This window comes from Populus alba, chromosome 2, assembly GCF_005239225.2.
Source record: "Populus alba chromosome 2, ASM523922v2, whole genome shotgun sequence".
NCBI classification, from domain to species: domain Eukaryota; kingdom Viridiplantae; phylum Streptophyta; class Magnoliopsida; order Malpighiales; family Salicaceae; genus Populus; species Populus alba.
The window spans coordinates 18,280,519-18,298,236 of record NC_133285.1 but is presented as its reverse complement, the minus strand read 5'-3'; the positions used below and the strand labels follow the sequence as shown (position 1 = coordinate 18,298,236).

Genomic DNA, 17,718 nt, shown 5'->3' with positions numbered 1-17,718 from the left:
TCTTTATTCAAGTTTGAAAACAACACATCAAACTTGGCAAGTCATGTTTCCTGTCTGTCTAGGTTCAAATCCATGAATGATATGGACAACCTTTTTAACTCTTATTATTTATTAATATAATTAATATTAACATGGGTTGAGTTTATCCACCCATCTTTCCCTTTATTTTCCAACATAAAATAAATATCAAGAAGAATAACATGTTCGGAAGGTCAGCAGAATATGGGATTGGGTATTTTTAAAATCATATTTTCAGTAATATTTTAAAAAGTAATTGATTTGCAGATCAGAGGGTCTCTGCTCTGATTTACTTGTGTTTATTTTTTATAATTTTAATTCCATGTCAATACTCTCAAAAGAATTTCAAAGAATTTGTTGAATTGATGCTTCAGAAGTTGCTGATGTGGAGCTTGCTGATATGGAATTTGATATGAGCTTTAGATTTAATAAAACACTTATTGTTTTGAATTTGTCAAATTCTACTCGGATTGATATAATCTTCTTTATTTAGTCATTATCTTCCTTTGAATTCTGTTATGCAACAACAACAGATTAAGCTGCTTGTTACTTGCATTTTAGCTTTCTTTGTTGTTTAAATAAGAACTCTTATGAACAATAAAAGGGTGAAGTTTCTAGAATAAGTGTGATAATTGTTAGCCTTTGCATTTCATTCTCCAAAATCCAACAAATTGGTATCATAGCCTATTCTTTTCTTGAAAGATCTGTGAGGTTAGGAGAGCTTAAACACTTATCATCCTTCTAAAAAACCAACCAATGCAAAATGAGTTCAGAAGCCTATGTGAATTTGATAGCACCACCAGTGTTTGATGTAACAAATTATCAAGTGTGGGCTGTTCGAATGGAAGCTTACCTTAATGCAAATGGTTAGTGGGAAGCTGTTGAAAATACTTATGAGGTTCCTCTTTTGCTTGACAATCAAACTATAGCTCAAATGAAAAATCACAAGGAGAGTAGGCAAAGGAAATCAAAGGCAAAAGCTAGCTTATTTACAGTTGTCTCATCTTCAATCTTCACTAGAATTATGACACTGAAAACAACAAATGAAATTTGAAACTTCCTGAAAAAAAAGTATGAAGGGAATGAATGAGTGAAGGGGATGCAAGTTCTAAATCTAATCAGAGAATTTGAAATGCAAAGAATGAATGAATCAGAAACCATCAAGGATTACTCTGACAGACTTCTTGACATTGTAAACAAAGTAAGGCTTCTTGGTACTGATTTATCTGATTCTAGAATTGTTCAAAAAATTCTTGTCACAGTTCCTGAAAAATTTGAAGCTCCAATATCATCAATAGAAAATTCAAAGGATGTATCAAGCATCACTCTAGCAGAACTACTAAATGCATTGCAGGATCAAGAGCAGAGAAGACTTATGAGACAAGCAGGTTCTGTGGAAGATGCCTTTTTTGCTAAATCATAGAACAATATGCAACAAAGAAACATAAATAACAGCAACAACAACACAACATTTTCATCATATCCTTACTACAAGAAATCCAATCATCCACAGAGTCAGTGAAGACCGAATATAAAATGTCACAAGTGTGGTCAGCTAGGACACATTGAAAGGGTATGCAAATTTCAACAGCAATAACAGCAGCAAGGAGAAGTCAAATTGTTGTTGGACAACTTGAAGAAGAACAACTGTTTATGGCATCATGCTTTGTTGCCAGTAGCTCGACAAAGAGTTGGCTTATAGACAATGGTTTACCAGCCACATGACCTATGATAAAGAGCATTTCAAAAGGCTTGATAGAACTACCATTTCTAAAGTAAGAATTGGAAATGGGGCATATCTAGCAGTAAAGGGCAATGAACAATGGCAATCAAATGCAATATAGGCTTAAAATTAATTTATGATCTTATATGTTCCTGAAATTAATCAAAATATTTGGAGTGTTGGTCAGTTGCTGGAAAAAGGATATAAGATGTTGTTTGAAGACAAGTTTTGCTTGATTACTGATGCACAAAACAAGGAAGTGTTTAAAGTTCAGATGCAAAGTAAAAGCTTTGCTTTGAATTTTACGGAAGAAGAGCAAGCTGCAGTACATGAAGAAAATAGCAATACAATGCTTTAGCATAAAAGATTGGGGCATTTTCATCATACAACTTTACTCTTTATAAAGAAGAACAATATTATGAAAGACTTACCTGATTTAGAAGAAGAACTACGTTTGTGTGTGGCATGCCAGTATGGAAAGCAGACAAGACTTCATTTTCCACAAAATAAAACCTGGAGAGCTACATAGAAACTAAAGTTAGTGCACACTGATGTAGGAGGACTTCTGAAAACATCATCGTTGAATGGAAATAAGTATTACATTGCTTTCATTAACGATCATACAAGAATGTGCTGGATTTATTTCATGAAGTATAAATCTGAAGTTGCTGACATCTTCTGGAAGTTCAAAGCTTGGGTGGGAAAACAAAGCACATACAAAATACAAGTCATTAGATCAGACAATGGAACATAATATACCTTAGAAAAATTCAACAAGTTCTGTGAAAAAGAAGGCATTGAGCACCAACTGACAACATCCTATACCCCTCAACAAAATGGGGTTGTTGAGAGGAAAAACATAATAGTACTCATGGAGATGACAAGATGTTTATTACATAATAAAGGGTTGCCAAAAAAAATTATGGGTTGAGGCTGCAAACACAACAGTTTTCCTATTGAACAGATTGCCAACAAAAGCTCTGCAACGAAAAACTCCATTTGAAGCATGGTATGGCTATAAACCAAAGTTGCAGAATTTTAAAACTTTTGGCTGTCCTTGTTTCTCTTACATTCTGTAGGTTAAGAGAGATAAACTTGATAAAAAGGTAGAACATGGGATCTTTGCAGGCTATAGTTCAGTTTCAAAAGCCTATAGGATTTATCTTCCACAAGACAACAAAGTAATTGTTAGCAGGAACATCCAATTCTTTGAGTCAGAAAGCTGGAACTAGGAGAAAAATAAGCTTGAATTTCAAAAGGAGAATGTTGATGTTGATGATGAATCTGTTACAAAAATCAGATTGCTCTCTAATACCTATCAGAGTTGCAATGTGACAATAATTGAACCTGCAGGATATGTAGAAGCTGCTGCAGATCAACATTGGATGACTGTAATAAAGGAGGAGCTTATGATGATTGAGAAAAATCAAACTTCGATGCTAGTGAATAGACCTGTACATAAAAAGGCTATAGGAGTCAAATGGGTTTATAGAACAAAGTTCAATGCTGACGGTTCTATAAACAAACACAAAGCAAGGCTTGTTGTCAAAGGATATGCTCAGATGTTTGGGGTGGATTTCTTTGAAACTTTTGCTCCGGTTGCTAGGCTTGATACTATAAGAATGCTCCTTGCTTTTGCTGCTCAAAATGGCTGGATTATACATCAAATGGATGTCAAATCTTCTTTCTTAAATGGATATTTAGAGGAGGAAATATTTGTGGAGTAGCCTGAAGGTTTTGTCATTCAAGGAGAAGAGAAGAAAGTATATCTACTAAAAAAAGACTCTCTATGGTTTAAAGTAAGCACCAAGAGCTTGGTACAGCAAGATTGATGCGCATTTGTTAGACTTAGGCTTTACAAAAAGTTAAAGTGAATTTACACTCTATCTCAGGAAAGTCAATGATGAATTACTTGTGGTTTCTCTTTATGTGGATGACTTACTTGTGTCAGGAAGTAACATGAAGCAGATTGATGTGTTCAAAAGAGAAATGAAAGATGTTTTTGAGATGACTGACTTGGAAAAGATGACATTCTTTCTTGGCATGGAAGTTAAAGAAACGCAAAATGGAATCTTCATATGCCAAAGAGATTTTAAAGAAGTTCAACATGCAAGAGTGCAGACCAATAACAACACTAATGAATTAAAAGGAGAAATTTTTCAAAGAAGATGGAGCTGCAAAGATTGATGAAACACTTTATAGAACCTTAATAGGATCCTTGATGTATCTTACTGCAACAAGACCTGACATTATGAATGCTACAAGTATACTTTCATGGTATATGCATTGTGCAAGTGAAATTCATTTTCAAGCAGCAAAAAGAATCATCAGATACATCAAGGGAACAATTGACTATGGATTGAAGTTTTGTCAAGTTAAAAACTCTATACTCCATAGTTATTCTAACAGTGATTGGGCCAGCTGTGTTGATGACATGAGGAGCACTTCAGGTTATTGTTTTAGCTTTGGTTCTGCTATTTTTTCGTGGAGCTCTAAGAAGCAAGAAGTCATAGCTCAATCTACAGCAGAAGCGGAGTATGTTGTTGCTATTGCTGCCATGAATCAGGCCATTTGGATTAGAAAATTGATGGCTGATTTGTAGATGGAGCAAAAGGAAATCACACAGATACTTGTAAACAATCAAGCTGCAATTGCAATTGCAATTGCAATTGCAAAAAATCCTATGTTTCATGGCAAAATAAAACACTTTAAACTGAAACTCTATTTTTTAAGAGAAGTTCAAAAAGAAGGTGAAATACAACTAATCTACTACAAAACAGAAAATTAAAATGCTGATGTTCTAACCAAGCCACTTCCTCAAGCTAAGTATGAGTTCTTTAGATTTAAAAAAACATTTGTTGTTTTGAATTTGTCAAATTCTGCTAGGATTGATATAATCTTTTTTATTTAGTCATTATCTTCCTTTAAATTCTGTTACGTAATAGTAGCATATTGAGCTGCTTATTACTTGCATTTTAGCTTTTCTTTGTTGTTTAAATAAGAACTCTTATTATCAATAAAGGGGTGAAGTTTTCAGAATAGTGTGATAGTTGCTAGCCTTTGCATTTCATTCTGTCAAAATCCAATAGAATTCAATTTCAAAAATTCCAAACAGCCCGTAAAGACACAAGGGTCAGAGCCATGGAAGTTTTATTTCTTCTTGCATGATAATATCTCCTTGCCTGTGTTTTGCAACAATTCAATTTCCAACCCAATTAATGGCTAGTACTAACTCAATAAGCCGTAGCCAAAAACAAATGCACACTATCTAATAAACCTACCAGAAATTAACAGGAAAACTGTTGCCGAGTGGTGATAAAACCAAAAAGAGCTATAAATGCATGGCTTAAAGGAGAGCATGTGCAAGGGATCGAGGAACATCACAGACTTGTAGAGAGCCTCCTGAATGGATCAGCCATCATTGGAGAAACAATTTTCCTCTCCACCATCACTCAAAGTTAAGTTGTTCTTAGCCAATTTGCCAAGGAAGTTAGAAATTTATGGGGCTTAGTGATTTAAAACTAGCATCATATGGAGAGCTAGAAGCTTGGAAGAGAGCAGGTTCTTACAAGGAGAGATCTGGTGTTTCGATTAATACCTGCATACGAGGAGGAAGTCATCGGATGTTGTTTTCTGTCTAAGAAAATATAATGGCTGGAAAGGTTAGGTCAGCAGAAAAAAGTAAAGTAGGTGGGCGGGCATGTTTGAATTTTTATTTATTTATTTATTATATCCAGTAAGATAATTTGATCACACACGGCAGAGAGTCTTGTGTCATGGATGGACTTCACAAAAAATCGATCAAGTAAAACGTGGCATAAACTAAAAGTCTAGAAAGACTGCCGATATGGTCATCTTCCTCTCATCTGAGATCATGGAAGATAGTCGTCTGAACACTCACTTTCAAATATTAGGAAATCTTCGTGGAAAATAGGCAAATACAACGTAATGGGACGTTTTTTTTTTTTTTTAATAGTTTTTTTTATAAAGTATTTTTATTCCATAAACTTTATCTTTACTTTAGATTATTAATATAATATTATACGAATATTAAAGATAAATTAGATCTTTATTAATAATAAATATATATTTATAAGAATATAATAACATCATATATAACTACCCTATTAGTTTTAGAGCATATTAAACTAATAAATACAAGATAATGGTACGTTGGGATTCCTCTAAGAATGGACAAGATTTTTCTCACATACTTCCGGCCTCCTGGTTGGTTACAAGGTGGAGGTCGGTAAATTAGCACTCATGGAGTATTTTAATTTAGAAAAAGAGGTCTTAATTGCTTTGTTTAATGTTTAATGGCTTCCATCACCGAAGCTTAGCTAGCTAATTATAAAACGAGAAGATTTCTTTTACAAAAAGGCTCCACAAGTCCTCAAAGGTGGACTGAAAAGCCATTGGCTTCCTTAAAATCCTTGTCTGCTTTCCATCTTATTTTACATAGAAGAGCAAATGAAAGAAAAACAAGATTCAGACACAAAGACGCGGAGTGCAAGTTCGGCCCTTTCGATTTTACTGATGTAATTAGCGTGTTAACTCAACCTAATTCGATCAGCACGAGTTTTTCATCTTTAATCATCACAACTTTTCTTTTCAGGAGAGATGAAGCGTGCTCAAATACTAAAGTCTTAGTTATAATTCATCTTAGCGTGTGTGTGAAGGTTCTTGAGAATATGCCAAATGTTTTGTTAGCAGGTAGATTAATAGTATGGTTATAGTTGTTTTTTAAAATATTTTTTATATAAAAATTTATTAAAATGATATTTTTTTATTTTTTAAAAATTATTTTTAAAATTAGTGCATCAAAATGATTCAAAAGGTAAAAAAAATTTGAATTTTTTGGGAACATGATTCAGATCAAGTTCCCAAATATCCTCTAAAATATCGAGAAATAATTAATATTGTGATCAACGGTCTATCAATCAAGAAAGATGGAAACAAGTAGCTGGTAGTGCTAGCAACAACAAGTGATCAAAATCTAGACCAAGAAGTTTTGAAAATTGCATGGAGTGAGAGTTTTGGTTAACAAGAGATCAAAGACTTCAAAAATGTCAAAAAGATGGAAGATTGTAAATCCTCTCATGATGTTATGAGGCTGGTATTTATACAGGAAGGATGGTGGTCTTGGCAATTGAAGCTGCATTACATAATCCATGTTTGTTTGGACAATTAAATTTGAACAAGAAGAGGAAAAAAAGAATGTCTTTGAGCTAAACTACTTCAACTTACAAGCAAAAAATAAAATAAAAAAGGTAACAATTGAGCCTTTCTTTAGCTCCAAGCCCACCAATAAAATTTCCCTAATACATCTCAAAGATAAAATCTGGACATTGTCTATATCACAATACCTATGTCCATCCTTGCGTAGCTCAAGCCTAGTGCTAGATGAAGCCTATCACCACTCCATTTGATGTACAATTTGGATCCATGCCAAATCGAGAAAAATAATATGGATTAGTATATAAAATAATGAATTAAATTACTTAATTAATTTTAGGAATAAATAGATTATATAAACTTGGCAAAAAAAATTAACTTTTTGCAATTTTGACCATGAAATCTGCATTGCATGGTTTTTCATGATATTCTTGTTTGATATCAGCCATGATTAATCAATCGATGATTTTGATAGAGATTATTCCAAGATTATTAAAGACCATCTTGTATCTAGTTCCATGTTGAACTAGGTTATTGGCTTCTATATTATTTCCTCTCACTGAAAAAATAAAAATAAAATAAGAAGACCATTTAATAAGGTTTATGTATATAGTATCATATAGAGTTAGAGTTGGGTGTTTAAATAACTGGTTTATAATAAGTAATGAATCTCTCCTAACTCCAAGAACATTTCTAGACATAATTTCACAAACAATCAAGCTAAAAGGATAATGTCATTTTATGACTTATTAGAGGCATCAACATTATGACCACTTATGTGCTGACTTTGTTCCTGGTCTTGGATGCATCAAACCATAATTATCATCAGTGGCGGAGCCAGGAATTTTTTCTATCCTGGGTTATTGATATAAATATACATAAATATTTTTAAGATTCAATCATACCGATGCACGTGTGATTAACTAAGAAATCAATCAAAGCTTAACCTCTAGCTACTTTTTATGGCATAAAATGTAGATAACATAAAATTTAAAAGATGCCAATGTTCATTTATCAATATGACCTCTTAAAAATTATTTTGATAGCATATATTTAATTAAATCTGTTTTACAATTATAATAACTAGTAATATATACTAAGGTAATTTAACAAAGATGAAATCAAAGATATACATAATTTCTCTATCAATGTATTTTTCTAACCACTATGAGCATAGTTTTTAAACACGGTCCGGTCCAAGGCCCGAGTTTTGGGGTTTGACCAGGTCACCGGGTCGCCTGGGTTAATTTTATTTTTTAAAAAATCAAAACGACATTGTTTTAGTAAAAAAAAATAAAATTCAATGGATTGCAACTGATTTTTGACCAGGATTTGCTGGTCAGCTGGGTTACCTTGGGTTTTGCTTTTCCCTATTTTTCTTAAATGTGGCTCGGTTCCAGCCTCAGGCTGGCCGGATCTCAGGTTGACTTATCGGGCCTGGCCGGGTTTCAAAACTATGACTATAAGTGCACAACTAAGATAATACACAACATGTTCATGTTCAGAGTTGTTTCTTGTGCTATCATGCTGCCAACCGGTCCTTCCACTATTGAAATATATAGTGTTAAAGGCTTCTCAAGCCTTGATAGGGCCAATAATGGAGATTTAACTAAATAAGCTTTTACAAATTCAAAGGAAATTGTTACTTTCATTTTGTTAAAACTTATCAAAGCTTTGCCCTTTCAATAACTCAATAAAGGGTCTAATATTCCCTATAATATCTGAAATGAACCTCCCTAGAAAATCAATCATGCTGATAAGGCTTTGAAGTTCCTTCTTATTATGAGAAGGATATGCTTTTATGATTGCTTGTGCTTTATTTTTTTAACCTCTAAGCTTTGTTAATGCAATAAATATCCTAGAAAATTACATGCTTACACTCCATATGTACATTTTAAATGGCTTATTTTTATGTCATGCATCCTCATTCATTTAAAGAAAGGATGCAATTTATCTAGCTAAGTGTACTTTGATTTTGACTTTATCACAATATGATCAATATTATAGAAGATTAAGTTAATTGCTCTTTGGTATAAGAACTAAGACATCTAAATACAATCTCGAAAACATCTTATATAATAAAAATTTGGTTGTAACTAGAGTTGCCATTCATGTTGCTAAGTATTTTATTAATAAATGCTTTATTGGTTAGCATATTAGCCATTGACATTAGATAATATCTTTTAAAGTTGTATGATTTAAATATTTGAAATCTATGTTTACCTTTAATTTGCCATTCTTATTGACTTAATAAATCTAGCTTTTAGGAGTTGTTTAACTTCTTTCTTCACATTATCGATCGTGTTTAGAGCCATTCTTCATGAAGGTTATTTGTGTGGCTTAAACCTAGGCTCGATTGGTAGAAGATCTTTTTTACCAAAACTTTGTCTAAACTAGATATTTCATCATAATCTTACGTAAAATAGTCTTTATAAATGTGTAACAATACTATCATTTCACTTTGAACTTCTTTTGTATATTTACACTTATAAAGGTTAGTTTAGGCTTGTCTTCAATTAACATGTCTTGGACTTCAGCATATCCATCATCCATCTTTGATGGTGCTGAAGCAAGACTTATCATATCGATCAAGATTAATTTTACAATCTTGATTTGATTATATTAAACAAATTCTATTATGGTACCTCATATGTCGACATGCTTCATTAAAAGCCTCAAAACATACTATTAAGTCATAATAACTCATCTAATCTCATGTTTCAAATTCTTGGTCATTTTTTCTTTATTATGAGTTGTTTGGCCTATTAAAAGTTGTTTTGAGTTGTTCTATTCATGCTATATTTTTACTAACTAAGAAGTTAATGGGGTGACCTATGTTATCCATGCTTATGAACTAGACTAGATCGATATCATTAGTGTATAACCATACAACTTTCATAATTGAATTAACCCCAAATGGTTTATTATCTTCTTTAACTATTTTGATTGATCTATTTAGTAGTGAAATTATCAAAGCTTAGTGTAAAAAAGATGACATACACATGTTAGCATCTATCCAGTCTCGTCTAAAAAAAACATTATAGCTTGGCCTTGTTTCTACCATAGAAAAAGTTTTACTAAAGGTTTTAGACCCAATAATTAGGTTTTCTTGGAAATACTCATATAATATCTCTTATATCCTATAGAATCTAATGTAAACCATTTTTAACGAGGTTATATCAGCTTTGTTATGATCAACCTTAGTGATCAAATACTGGAGCATAATATTGAGTGAGACACTATTATTGATGAAGACCTTCTATATTTATCCATCGTTAAAATTATTAGTGATGTACATGGGTTTCAAATGGCGACTTATAGCCAATGTTGGCTTAGAAAATATGATTTATAGATTTTACTCAAAGACTTGGCTCTGACTAGTTAACCATAATAATATTTATCTTTTTTTCTACATTGTCTTTATAGGAAGGTTATTGACAGTCTTGGTTTTAAAGGAATATATAAGTGTGAACACCATGTTGATTGATATGATTTTCTCATGGTTGACCACTTTTGCATTAGAAGGTTTTTTTAGTTCCTTATCATTTAAAGCACTTTGTTAACATGCTTCATTAAGACTGAGAATTATGGTTGTTCTGCCTTGTCCTATCATGTATTGTCATCATAAAGAGTTTCTAAACCTTCATCCATCATGTTATCATATAGGAATCCATTATAAATCATTTTATTTATCTAATTAGTCTTATATTTAGATGAGGTCATCTATTAAAGTCTCTTCATAGCTCATGGACTTATTTAGAGTTTGGATAATTTTGCTATTTTTAAGCACTATTGGTGTTATCTTTTTATGTAAAAGGTACATGTTTTTCTTTTATTGAAGTGAATTTCTTGATGGTATTTTTTTTATTTCTTTTTTTTAAGAGCTAATGTTATCTTATTCTGTTGTTGTATAATAATTAATGATTTGTACCAATCTTATGATGCTTTTTTTTTTTTAAATTCAATCTTTAAGGGTGTTAGCCTAACATTTTAGATAAGTTAGTCATGTCATTATGGTTGTTGATTGATCTTTATCTTTATCTTAATAGCATATATTGCCTTTTTAAGTTTGAGGTTAACTACTTTTCATACTTTTTTTCACTATCTTAGTGATAACTTTATCTATTTTTAGAGAATTTCTTTAGTTATATTTATCTTTTGGAGATCATGGTTTATTTCAATCTTTTAAGATTGTGGTTGTTCAGAGATGTAAACTCTTTTCACCTTTTTTTTCACTAAGGCTTATTGCTATTTAGGTAATTTTATCCTTAATAGAGATCAATTTATGATCAATATTGCTATTTTAAATAAGAGTAGGTGAGATTCTATCCAATATTGATCATTCTAATATACCTCTTATAAAAAAACATAATTGGTGTATGAGACTATTTGCTATTAATCAATTTGTCAGTCTGTATAACATCAAAAACTTGTTTTTTTAGGTAAGGTGTATGACTGTGTAAATCTTTTCGTCCGAAAAGCATCCAATCAGCACATCAAAACGATACAAAACAACTCAATTTAGCATTTTAAAAGCAGGTCACACCTCAATCCCAAACGGCCTCTATATGTATCCTCTCTCCTTACCAAGATTACATTCTTCTAAACCAGGCTTTGTATAACTAATATTATTTATTATATATTATATATATATATATATTTATCTCAATCTGCTTTCTATATTTAGGAGATATTGATGATAACTAAAACAATTCATCATCCTCCTTTATCATTAGGATTGAATAATTTATATTATGATCGATATTTGTGCCATCGTATGGTCTTTTAGTCCTGAATGTTTTAGTCCATCATTGAGGCATTACTTGTTCAATATTATCCCTTAAAGTCTTCATCTTTTGAAAAAAAAAATCATAGGTAAGTGAGGGCACCTATACACCTCACTATAAGTTATATCTTGAGCTTGTTGAACCATCCTTTTACTTTTTTCATAATCTATATACTTTTTTAAAGTACTAGCATATGTGACTCTAGATCAAACCTTTGTTATGGTTAATCAACCTTTATCTTATATAACTTTTAATTTTAAAGTAGCCCAACAACCTTTTTGGGTAACTATTGCTGCAATGAATTTTAGAAATGGATCATCATCCACTTTTATCTTTTTATCCAAAAAATAGATGCATCTACATTTTAAAGCTTTCTAGATTTGGTTTTTGAAAGCTACACAACTATTAATATCATGTTTCCAAGATTCATACACTTACAATATTTATATCTTTTAATTTAATCAATAATATGGATAACGTGATTGTCAAAGAGCTTAATTTGCCTTATATGCATCAACTAGTCTAATAATTTCTTCCACTATTTTGATGTTAATAGAATACTTTCTATTTTAGACTACTTCGATAACATTTACATTTTTGGTATTTGGTTTAGTATCATCCTTTTTATGTTTTTTTAATACCATGATCTCAAATAGTCTTATATCTATAATTTCTATGACCAATATAAACTATATTAGACCTTATCAAATTCCTTATCAAAATCTAAATCAATCAATAAGTGTGCATTAACATATTATTTAATAGACATCAAGATATGCTCCTTTTAATGGCTTTTTTGTTTACAAATTTTGCTAGTATCTTTTTATTATGAGCAACATCATTAGGGAGGGTGTAGATCTCTTAGTAATTGTTCTCACATACCTCTTTTTTATGTTCCACTACATTCCCTATAATATTAAATTTAAGCACTTCTACTCAATTATAACTATAGTAAACTTAGTTTTCATTGTCCTAAACCTTATGTCATAACTTTTTATAGCCTCACCTAAATCCTAGAGTACTCTAGCTAAGTCAACCAATGTGAAGTGTCATGTAAAAGTGTTTATGAAAATGAGTTTCCATCTCTTTTCAAGTATTGATTGAGTTGGGATAACAATGTGGAGAACTAGTGGGAAGCTATTTTAGCTAATGATGAACTAAACAACCTTAGTTTATGAAAGAAGTGGTTCTACCATTACCATATTAATTAGTAAACTTGACAATATGTTCCCTTATTAATTGGTTATCTTTATCAAAAAATTACTTCAAATCAATAATTTTTATTCCACTAAAGATAGTGTGCAACTTATAAATCTATTTTGAGTTAGGAAAATTATAAGCAAGTCTTATTGTTTGTCCTACTTCTAGCCCTATCTATCTTAAGTATTGGGCTAGTTCAACTCTATCTTTTCTCCATTTCATTGCCAGTCAATAATAAAGAATTGTTATGCAAAGGGCTTGAGATTTCCTTATTGTGTCACAACCTATATGGTATATAATTACCTAATAGTAGGTTCTGGAGTGGGATAAAAGTTTTATAAGGCTAAATAGTTGGCATATGTAGTTGTATTTTTTCATATTAGACACATTCTCTTTAAAATTTTCCTTTTTAATCAAATTAAGAAAAAAACAATTATACCAATTGTCAGTTATCATTCCAAATATCAAGATCTCTACCAACAATGTCTTATAATCTATTTATATCATATTTATGTTGTGCTCTATTTATCAATCTTACCCTATATTTAGAGATAAAATAAGAAATTAAGGGATTAAAGGGGTTAATATGAGAAAATAAAGGGAAAGTTAGAAATAAGATAACAAAAAAAAAAAATCCACTTTGTTAATATTACTCAGTGAATTAAGGGTAAAATTTAAAACAAGAGTTGCCATATAGTTGATAACTAGAGTTTTTCAAAAGTTTTAAGTAAATGGTTGGTTATGTAATAGGAAAGATAGAATCACCATATTTATCTTATTTAAGATAAGCTACATAATTATTTATTTTAAAATGGCATGTGTTTGTTATGCTTAGAGATCACCAAAACCTAACATTTTTCTTATAAATTTAAATTAAAGAGTGGTTTTGGATTTGGGCCCGAAGATGTCCTAATCCACACTTTGTTAAAAAGAGGCATTAGACCTGACATAAACTTGTAGTTTCTAATTACATATTGATAATCAAACCTTCAAAAATAGAAGTCATCTAATCTTAAGATGAACTTTGGGTATATATAATGACAAATACGCCATAACAAATAAAAATATCAAAATAATATACTAAGAAACATGAAAATGCACCCACCAATTTCATTACCTGATAATCAACACCCAATGATAGTGGCCAATAAAAAATAACCTAATCCTGGGTTGAGTTAGTTGCCATTTCAAATATATGATAGTTAACCTTCAAAAATATAAGTCGAGAATAAGTCATCTAATCATAGGTTAAGCTCTTAACATATATGACATCACATGCACATAAAAAAAACAAAAATACTGAAATAATATATGAATGCATATCAATCAATTCTATTACCTCATAGGGATAAAAAGCTAATAATAGGTAACCTAATCCTTGTTTAAGTGAAAATACACTATAAACATACAAGAAAAATTTAACACAAATAATAATGGAATATTTCAAACCCATCCTTATTCCACCTCAAACAAAATATCAATTCCCCGATATCCTCGAGGTCGTCGTGTAATCATAACTCAATTATTCACCAATATTAAAAATACAATATTACAAATCATTCAAAAATAAACAAGATAAATGTGTTAGGGTTTAAAAGTGACATTTAAGAACTGTTGAAGTCGATAAGAGGCTATTGGAGCTTGGACATATAGTGGCGGTGCATATAGTTCACGCAATGGAGAACTAGTCAATTTGTAGGGCATCGTTTAATGCTCAAATGAGTGGCAAAGGTGCACGGGCCACTCTATCAAGTGAACAATTCCTTCCCTTTTCTTTTGGTGCGAGAGGTGTCGACTACCTCTAACTATGTAGAGAGATTAGAACGAGAAATGATGAATTTTATTGTTATGAAAACTAGTCCACTATTATATTTTCTGAATTGAACAATTTTTTAGATCTACCACAGACCACTGACTTGCAGATGCGGTTAGGAGTGGGATGATTAAAGTGGGTGGCTATCGATCGAGGGTAATGGTGACGTAGTTGTTAAGGTAGAGATTGGTTACTTAAAGACTTTGGTTTCTAGATTTTTTTCTTAATCTTCTTCTTCTTTTTTTTTATGTTTTTGTTTGCTAGGTTTTTAGTTGGCTAGACTTTTTGCAAGAGTATGTTATTTTTTATTCTATGTTATAAAAAGATTGTAAAATAAGCAAAAGTGCCAAAAATATCATAAATTGATTTAATTGCATAGAATAGAAATATTTTAGAAAATCTTTGTATTTTTTAAAATATTTTGGAAAATGAAGGTTGAAAATGGGTTGTCTAATAATATATATTTTTTTGCAAAACATGTATTCAATATAATATAAACTTTAAATCAAAGGTGAACCTGAAAGATTTAAAGATTTTAGGACTACAATGTAAGATTTTTTTAGTATTTTTGCAATTTTTTTTCATTTGCATGATTTCGGCTCGTCTATTTTCATTTTATATTTTTTTTGTGAAGAGCCTATTTGAAAACATAGTGCAAACTGTGTTCTTTACTTTTTGATTGTTTTTTGGCTAAAAATTATTATTTTTTATATTTTTAAATTATTTTAACATGCTAATTTTAAAAATAATTTTTTAAAAAAAAAAAAATATATATTATTTAAATATATTTTTAAATAAAAAAAATACTTTAAACCATAACTCTATCCACAATCTCTAATAGTTATATAGAAGATACTGCATATCCGGACGGGTGATGGCATGTAGATCAAAGAATGTCGACCGCAGATGCCTTGTACGGCCGTGCGCGGACGAGGTTCTGTGTCATGCTTATGCTCGGGAAAGCTGGACCACACGGCAAGTTTGAACCTTTCATGGTCAACCCACAAACCTCATGCAACGTCACTGGAAACACGAGGTTCGGTGGGGCAAACGATCGTTCACAAATTGACACATTTTCCACCACATTTTTATTTGTTTTATTCGAAAGTCATGATGTGAGAATTCAAAGCTACAACAATATAGTTTTTATTCTCTTATTTTATATTTAAATAATAAATAATACTTAGAAATTTACTGAATATATTTAACTTTTTACTACACTTGTTTGTATATTTAATTAAAATATCCATAACACATATAAAATTAATACAATATTTTGAATGAAAAAAATAAAAAAAATTTGACACTAATACTGTAAATTAATTAAAATTATCATATTCATTTAATATATCATCACAAAATTGTTTTTGCTTGATTTAGAAGTCCTAGAAAAATAAATTATTTATATATTTATTATCATGAATACTTTGTAACAAGGTTAAATGCCCATTATTATCACACAATGAAATGCCATAATCATATTATATAAATATTATTTTTTATGAAGATATATATGCTTATGAAAATATCATTAGACTCAATAATTTTTATTATCATGGTCAAAACATGATTCACTAATAAAATCTTATGTATTGATCAATTGTTTGACACTTAATAATTTTCCTCTTTCATTTCCATATAATTCTTTTTAGAGTCTATTTAGAAGTGCAGTTATTTTTTAAAATATTTTTCATGTTAAAATGCATTAAAATGATACATTTTTTATTTTTTAAAAATTATATTTGAGATCAGCGCATCAAAACGATCCAAAACATAAAAAAATAAAATAATTTTTAATAAAAAAATTTAAATTTTTGTGGAAAAACGTTCTCCTAATTTTACTTTCTTTTTAAACGCATTTATATAAAATAATTTTGTTCTATATTTTCATGTTGGTTTTCTATAAAAATAAAACATATCCCAAAAAAATATTAACATTTGCTCTAGCTAGGAACACATGCATAATATTAAGCACTAATAGACTCCAATCGATCTAAAAAATCAACGGAATTTCTTTTTTCATTTCAAGTTAGCATAAATAAAACAAGACGTCAGCAACATTTTTTATATATTTTTTTAATCTTCCTAACTTTTAACAGCATCACATGCCCACGTCGCCTCATCCTGGGGCAGGTGGAGGCAGGTGGGCATGTGAACGCGGCTTGGACGGAACTTGCTTGCTTTATTTATTTATTTATTAATATAGATATTTAAGCCGCATACCGTTCAGCTAATTTCATGTACATTAAACTTGCTTATCTTCTTTGCATGGATGTGAACGTGACTTGTTATCAGTAATCTACTTCAACAAAAATGGAGAGAGATACTTAATTTTTTTTAAATAAAATAAAAAATAATTAATGTTTGGTTAATAATTAACTTATTCATCCTTAATTTGTTTTGTCTATTTTCTTATAACAAATTTTCATTTTTCTAGCTAACTTTTCATTCTTGTTTTTATTTTTATTTTTTCATGTTTCTTTGTTTTAGCCAAATCTTTATTTTATTTTCAAAAGACAAAGAAAAGAAATAGGAAGGAAATAGATTTTGTGTAAAAATAAAAAATTATCAATCACATAAAATAATATATTTCATGTTTTGGATAAAAGATACAAATAGGGGTGATCATTTTCAGTTCGGTATGTTTTTTATATAAAAAAGTAACCAAACCAATTTGTTTTTTAAAAAACCAAAACCGAACTGAAACTTGTTCAAACCGACCGGTTTTGGTTTGGTTTTTAAGAAAAAAATCGATTTGGCTTGGTTTTGGCTCGGTTTTTTCTGGTTTGACTTAGGTTTGAGTCTGTTTTTTGTTCGGTTTGGGTTCGGTTTGATTTTTTTAGTTTTAGGTTTATAAAACTAAAACCGAACCGATCCAGTTGGTTTTTTCGGTTTGTCTCGGTTTTTTCCGATTCTCAGTTGTTTTTTGGTTTGACTCAGTTTTTTTCAGGGTTTTTTTTCCGGTTTGGATTTAGTTGGGTTTAGTTTGATTTTAGGTTTAT

The 17,718-nt window shown here is 30.5% G+C and overlaps 1 long non-coding RNA gene across 1 annotated transcript; it reads right to left on the bottom strand.

Moving 5' to 3' along the window:
• Nucleotides 1–2,170: 2,170 nt before the first annotated feature.
• On the bottom strand, nt 2,171–5,432 carry LOC140955280 (uncharacterized). Its single transcript, XR_012169214.1, has 3 exons — nt 5,023–5,432; nt 2,343–2,433; nt 2,171–2,262 (listed from the first exon to the last, which is right to left on the bottom strand). It is a non-coding gene; the product is annotated as an uncharacterized lncRNA (long non-coding RNA).
• Nucleotides 5,433–17,718: the final 12,286 nt, after the last annotated feature.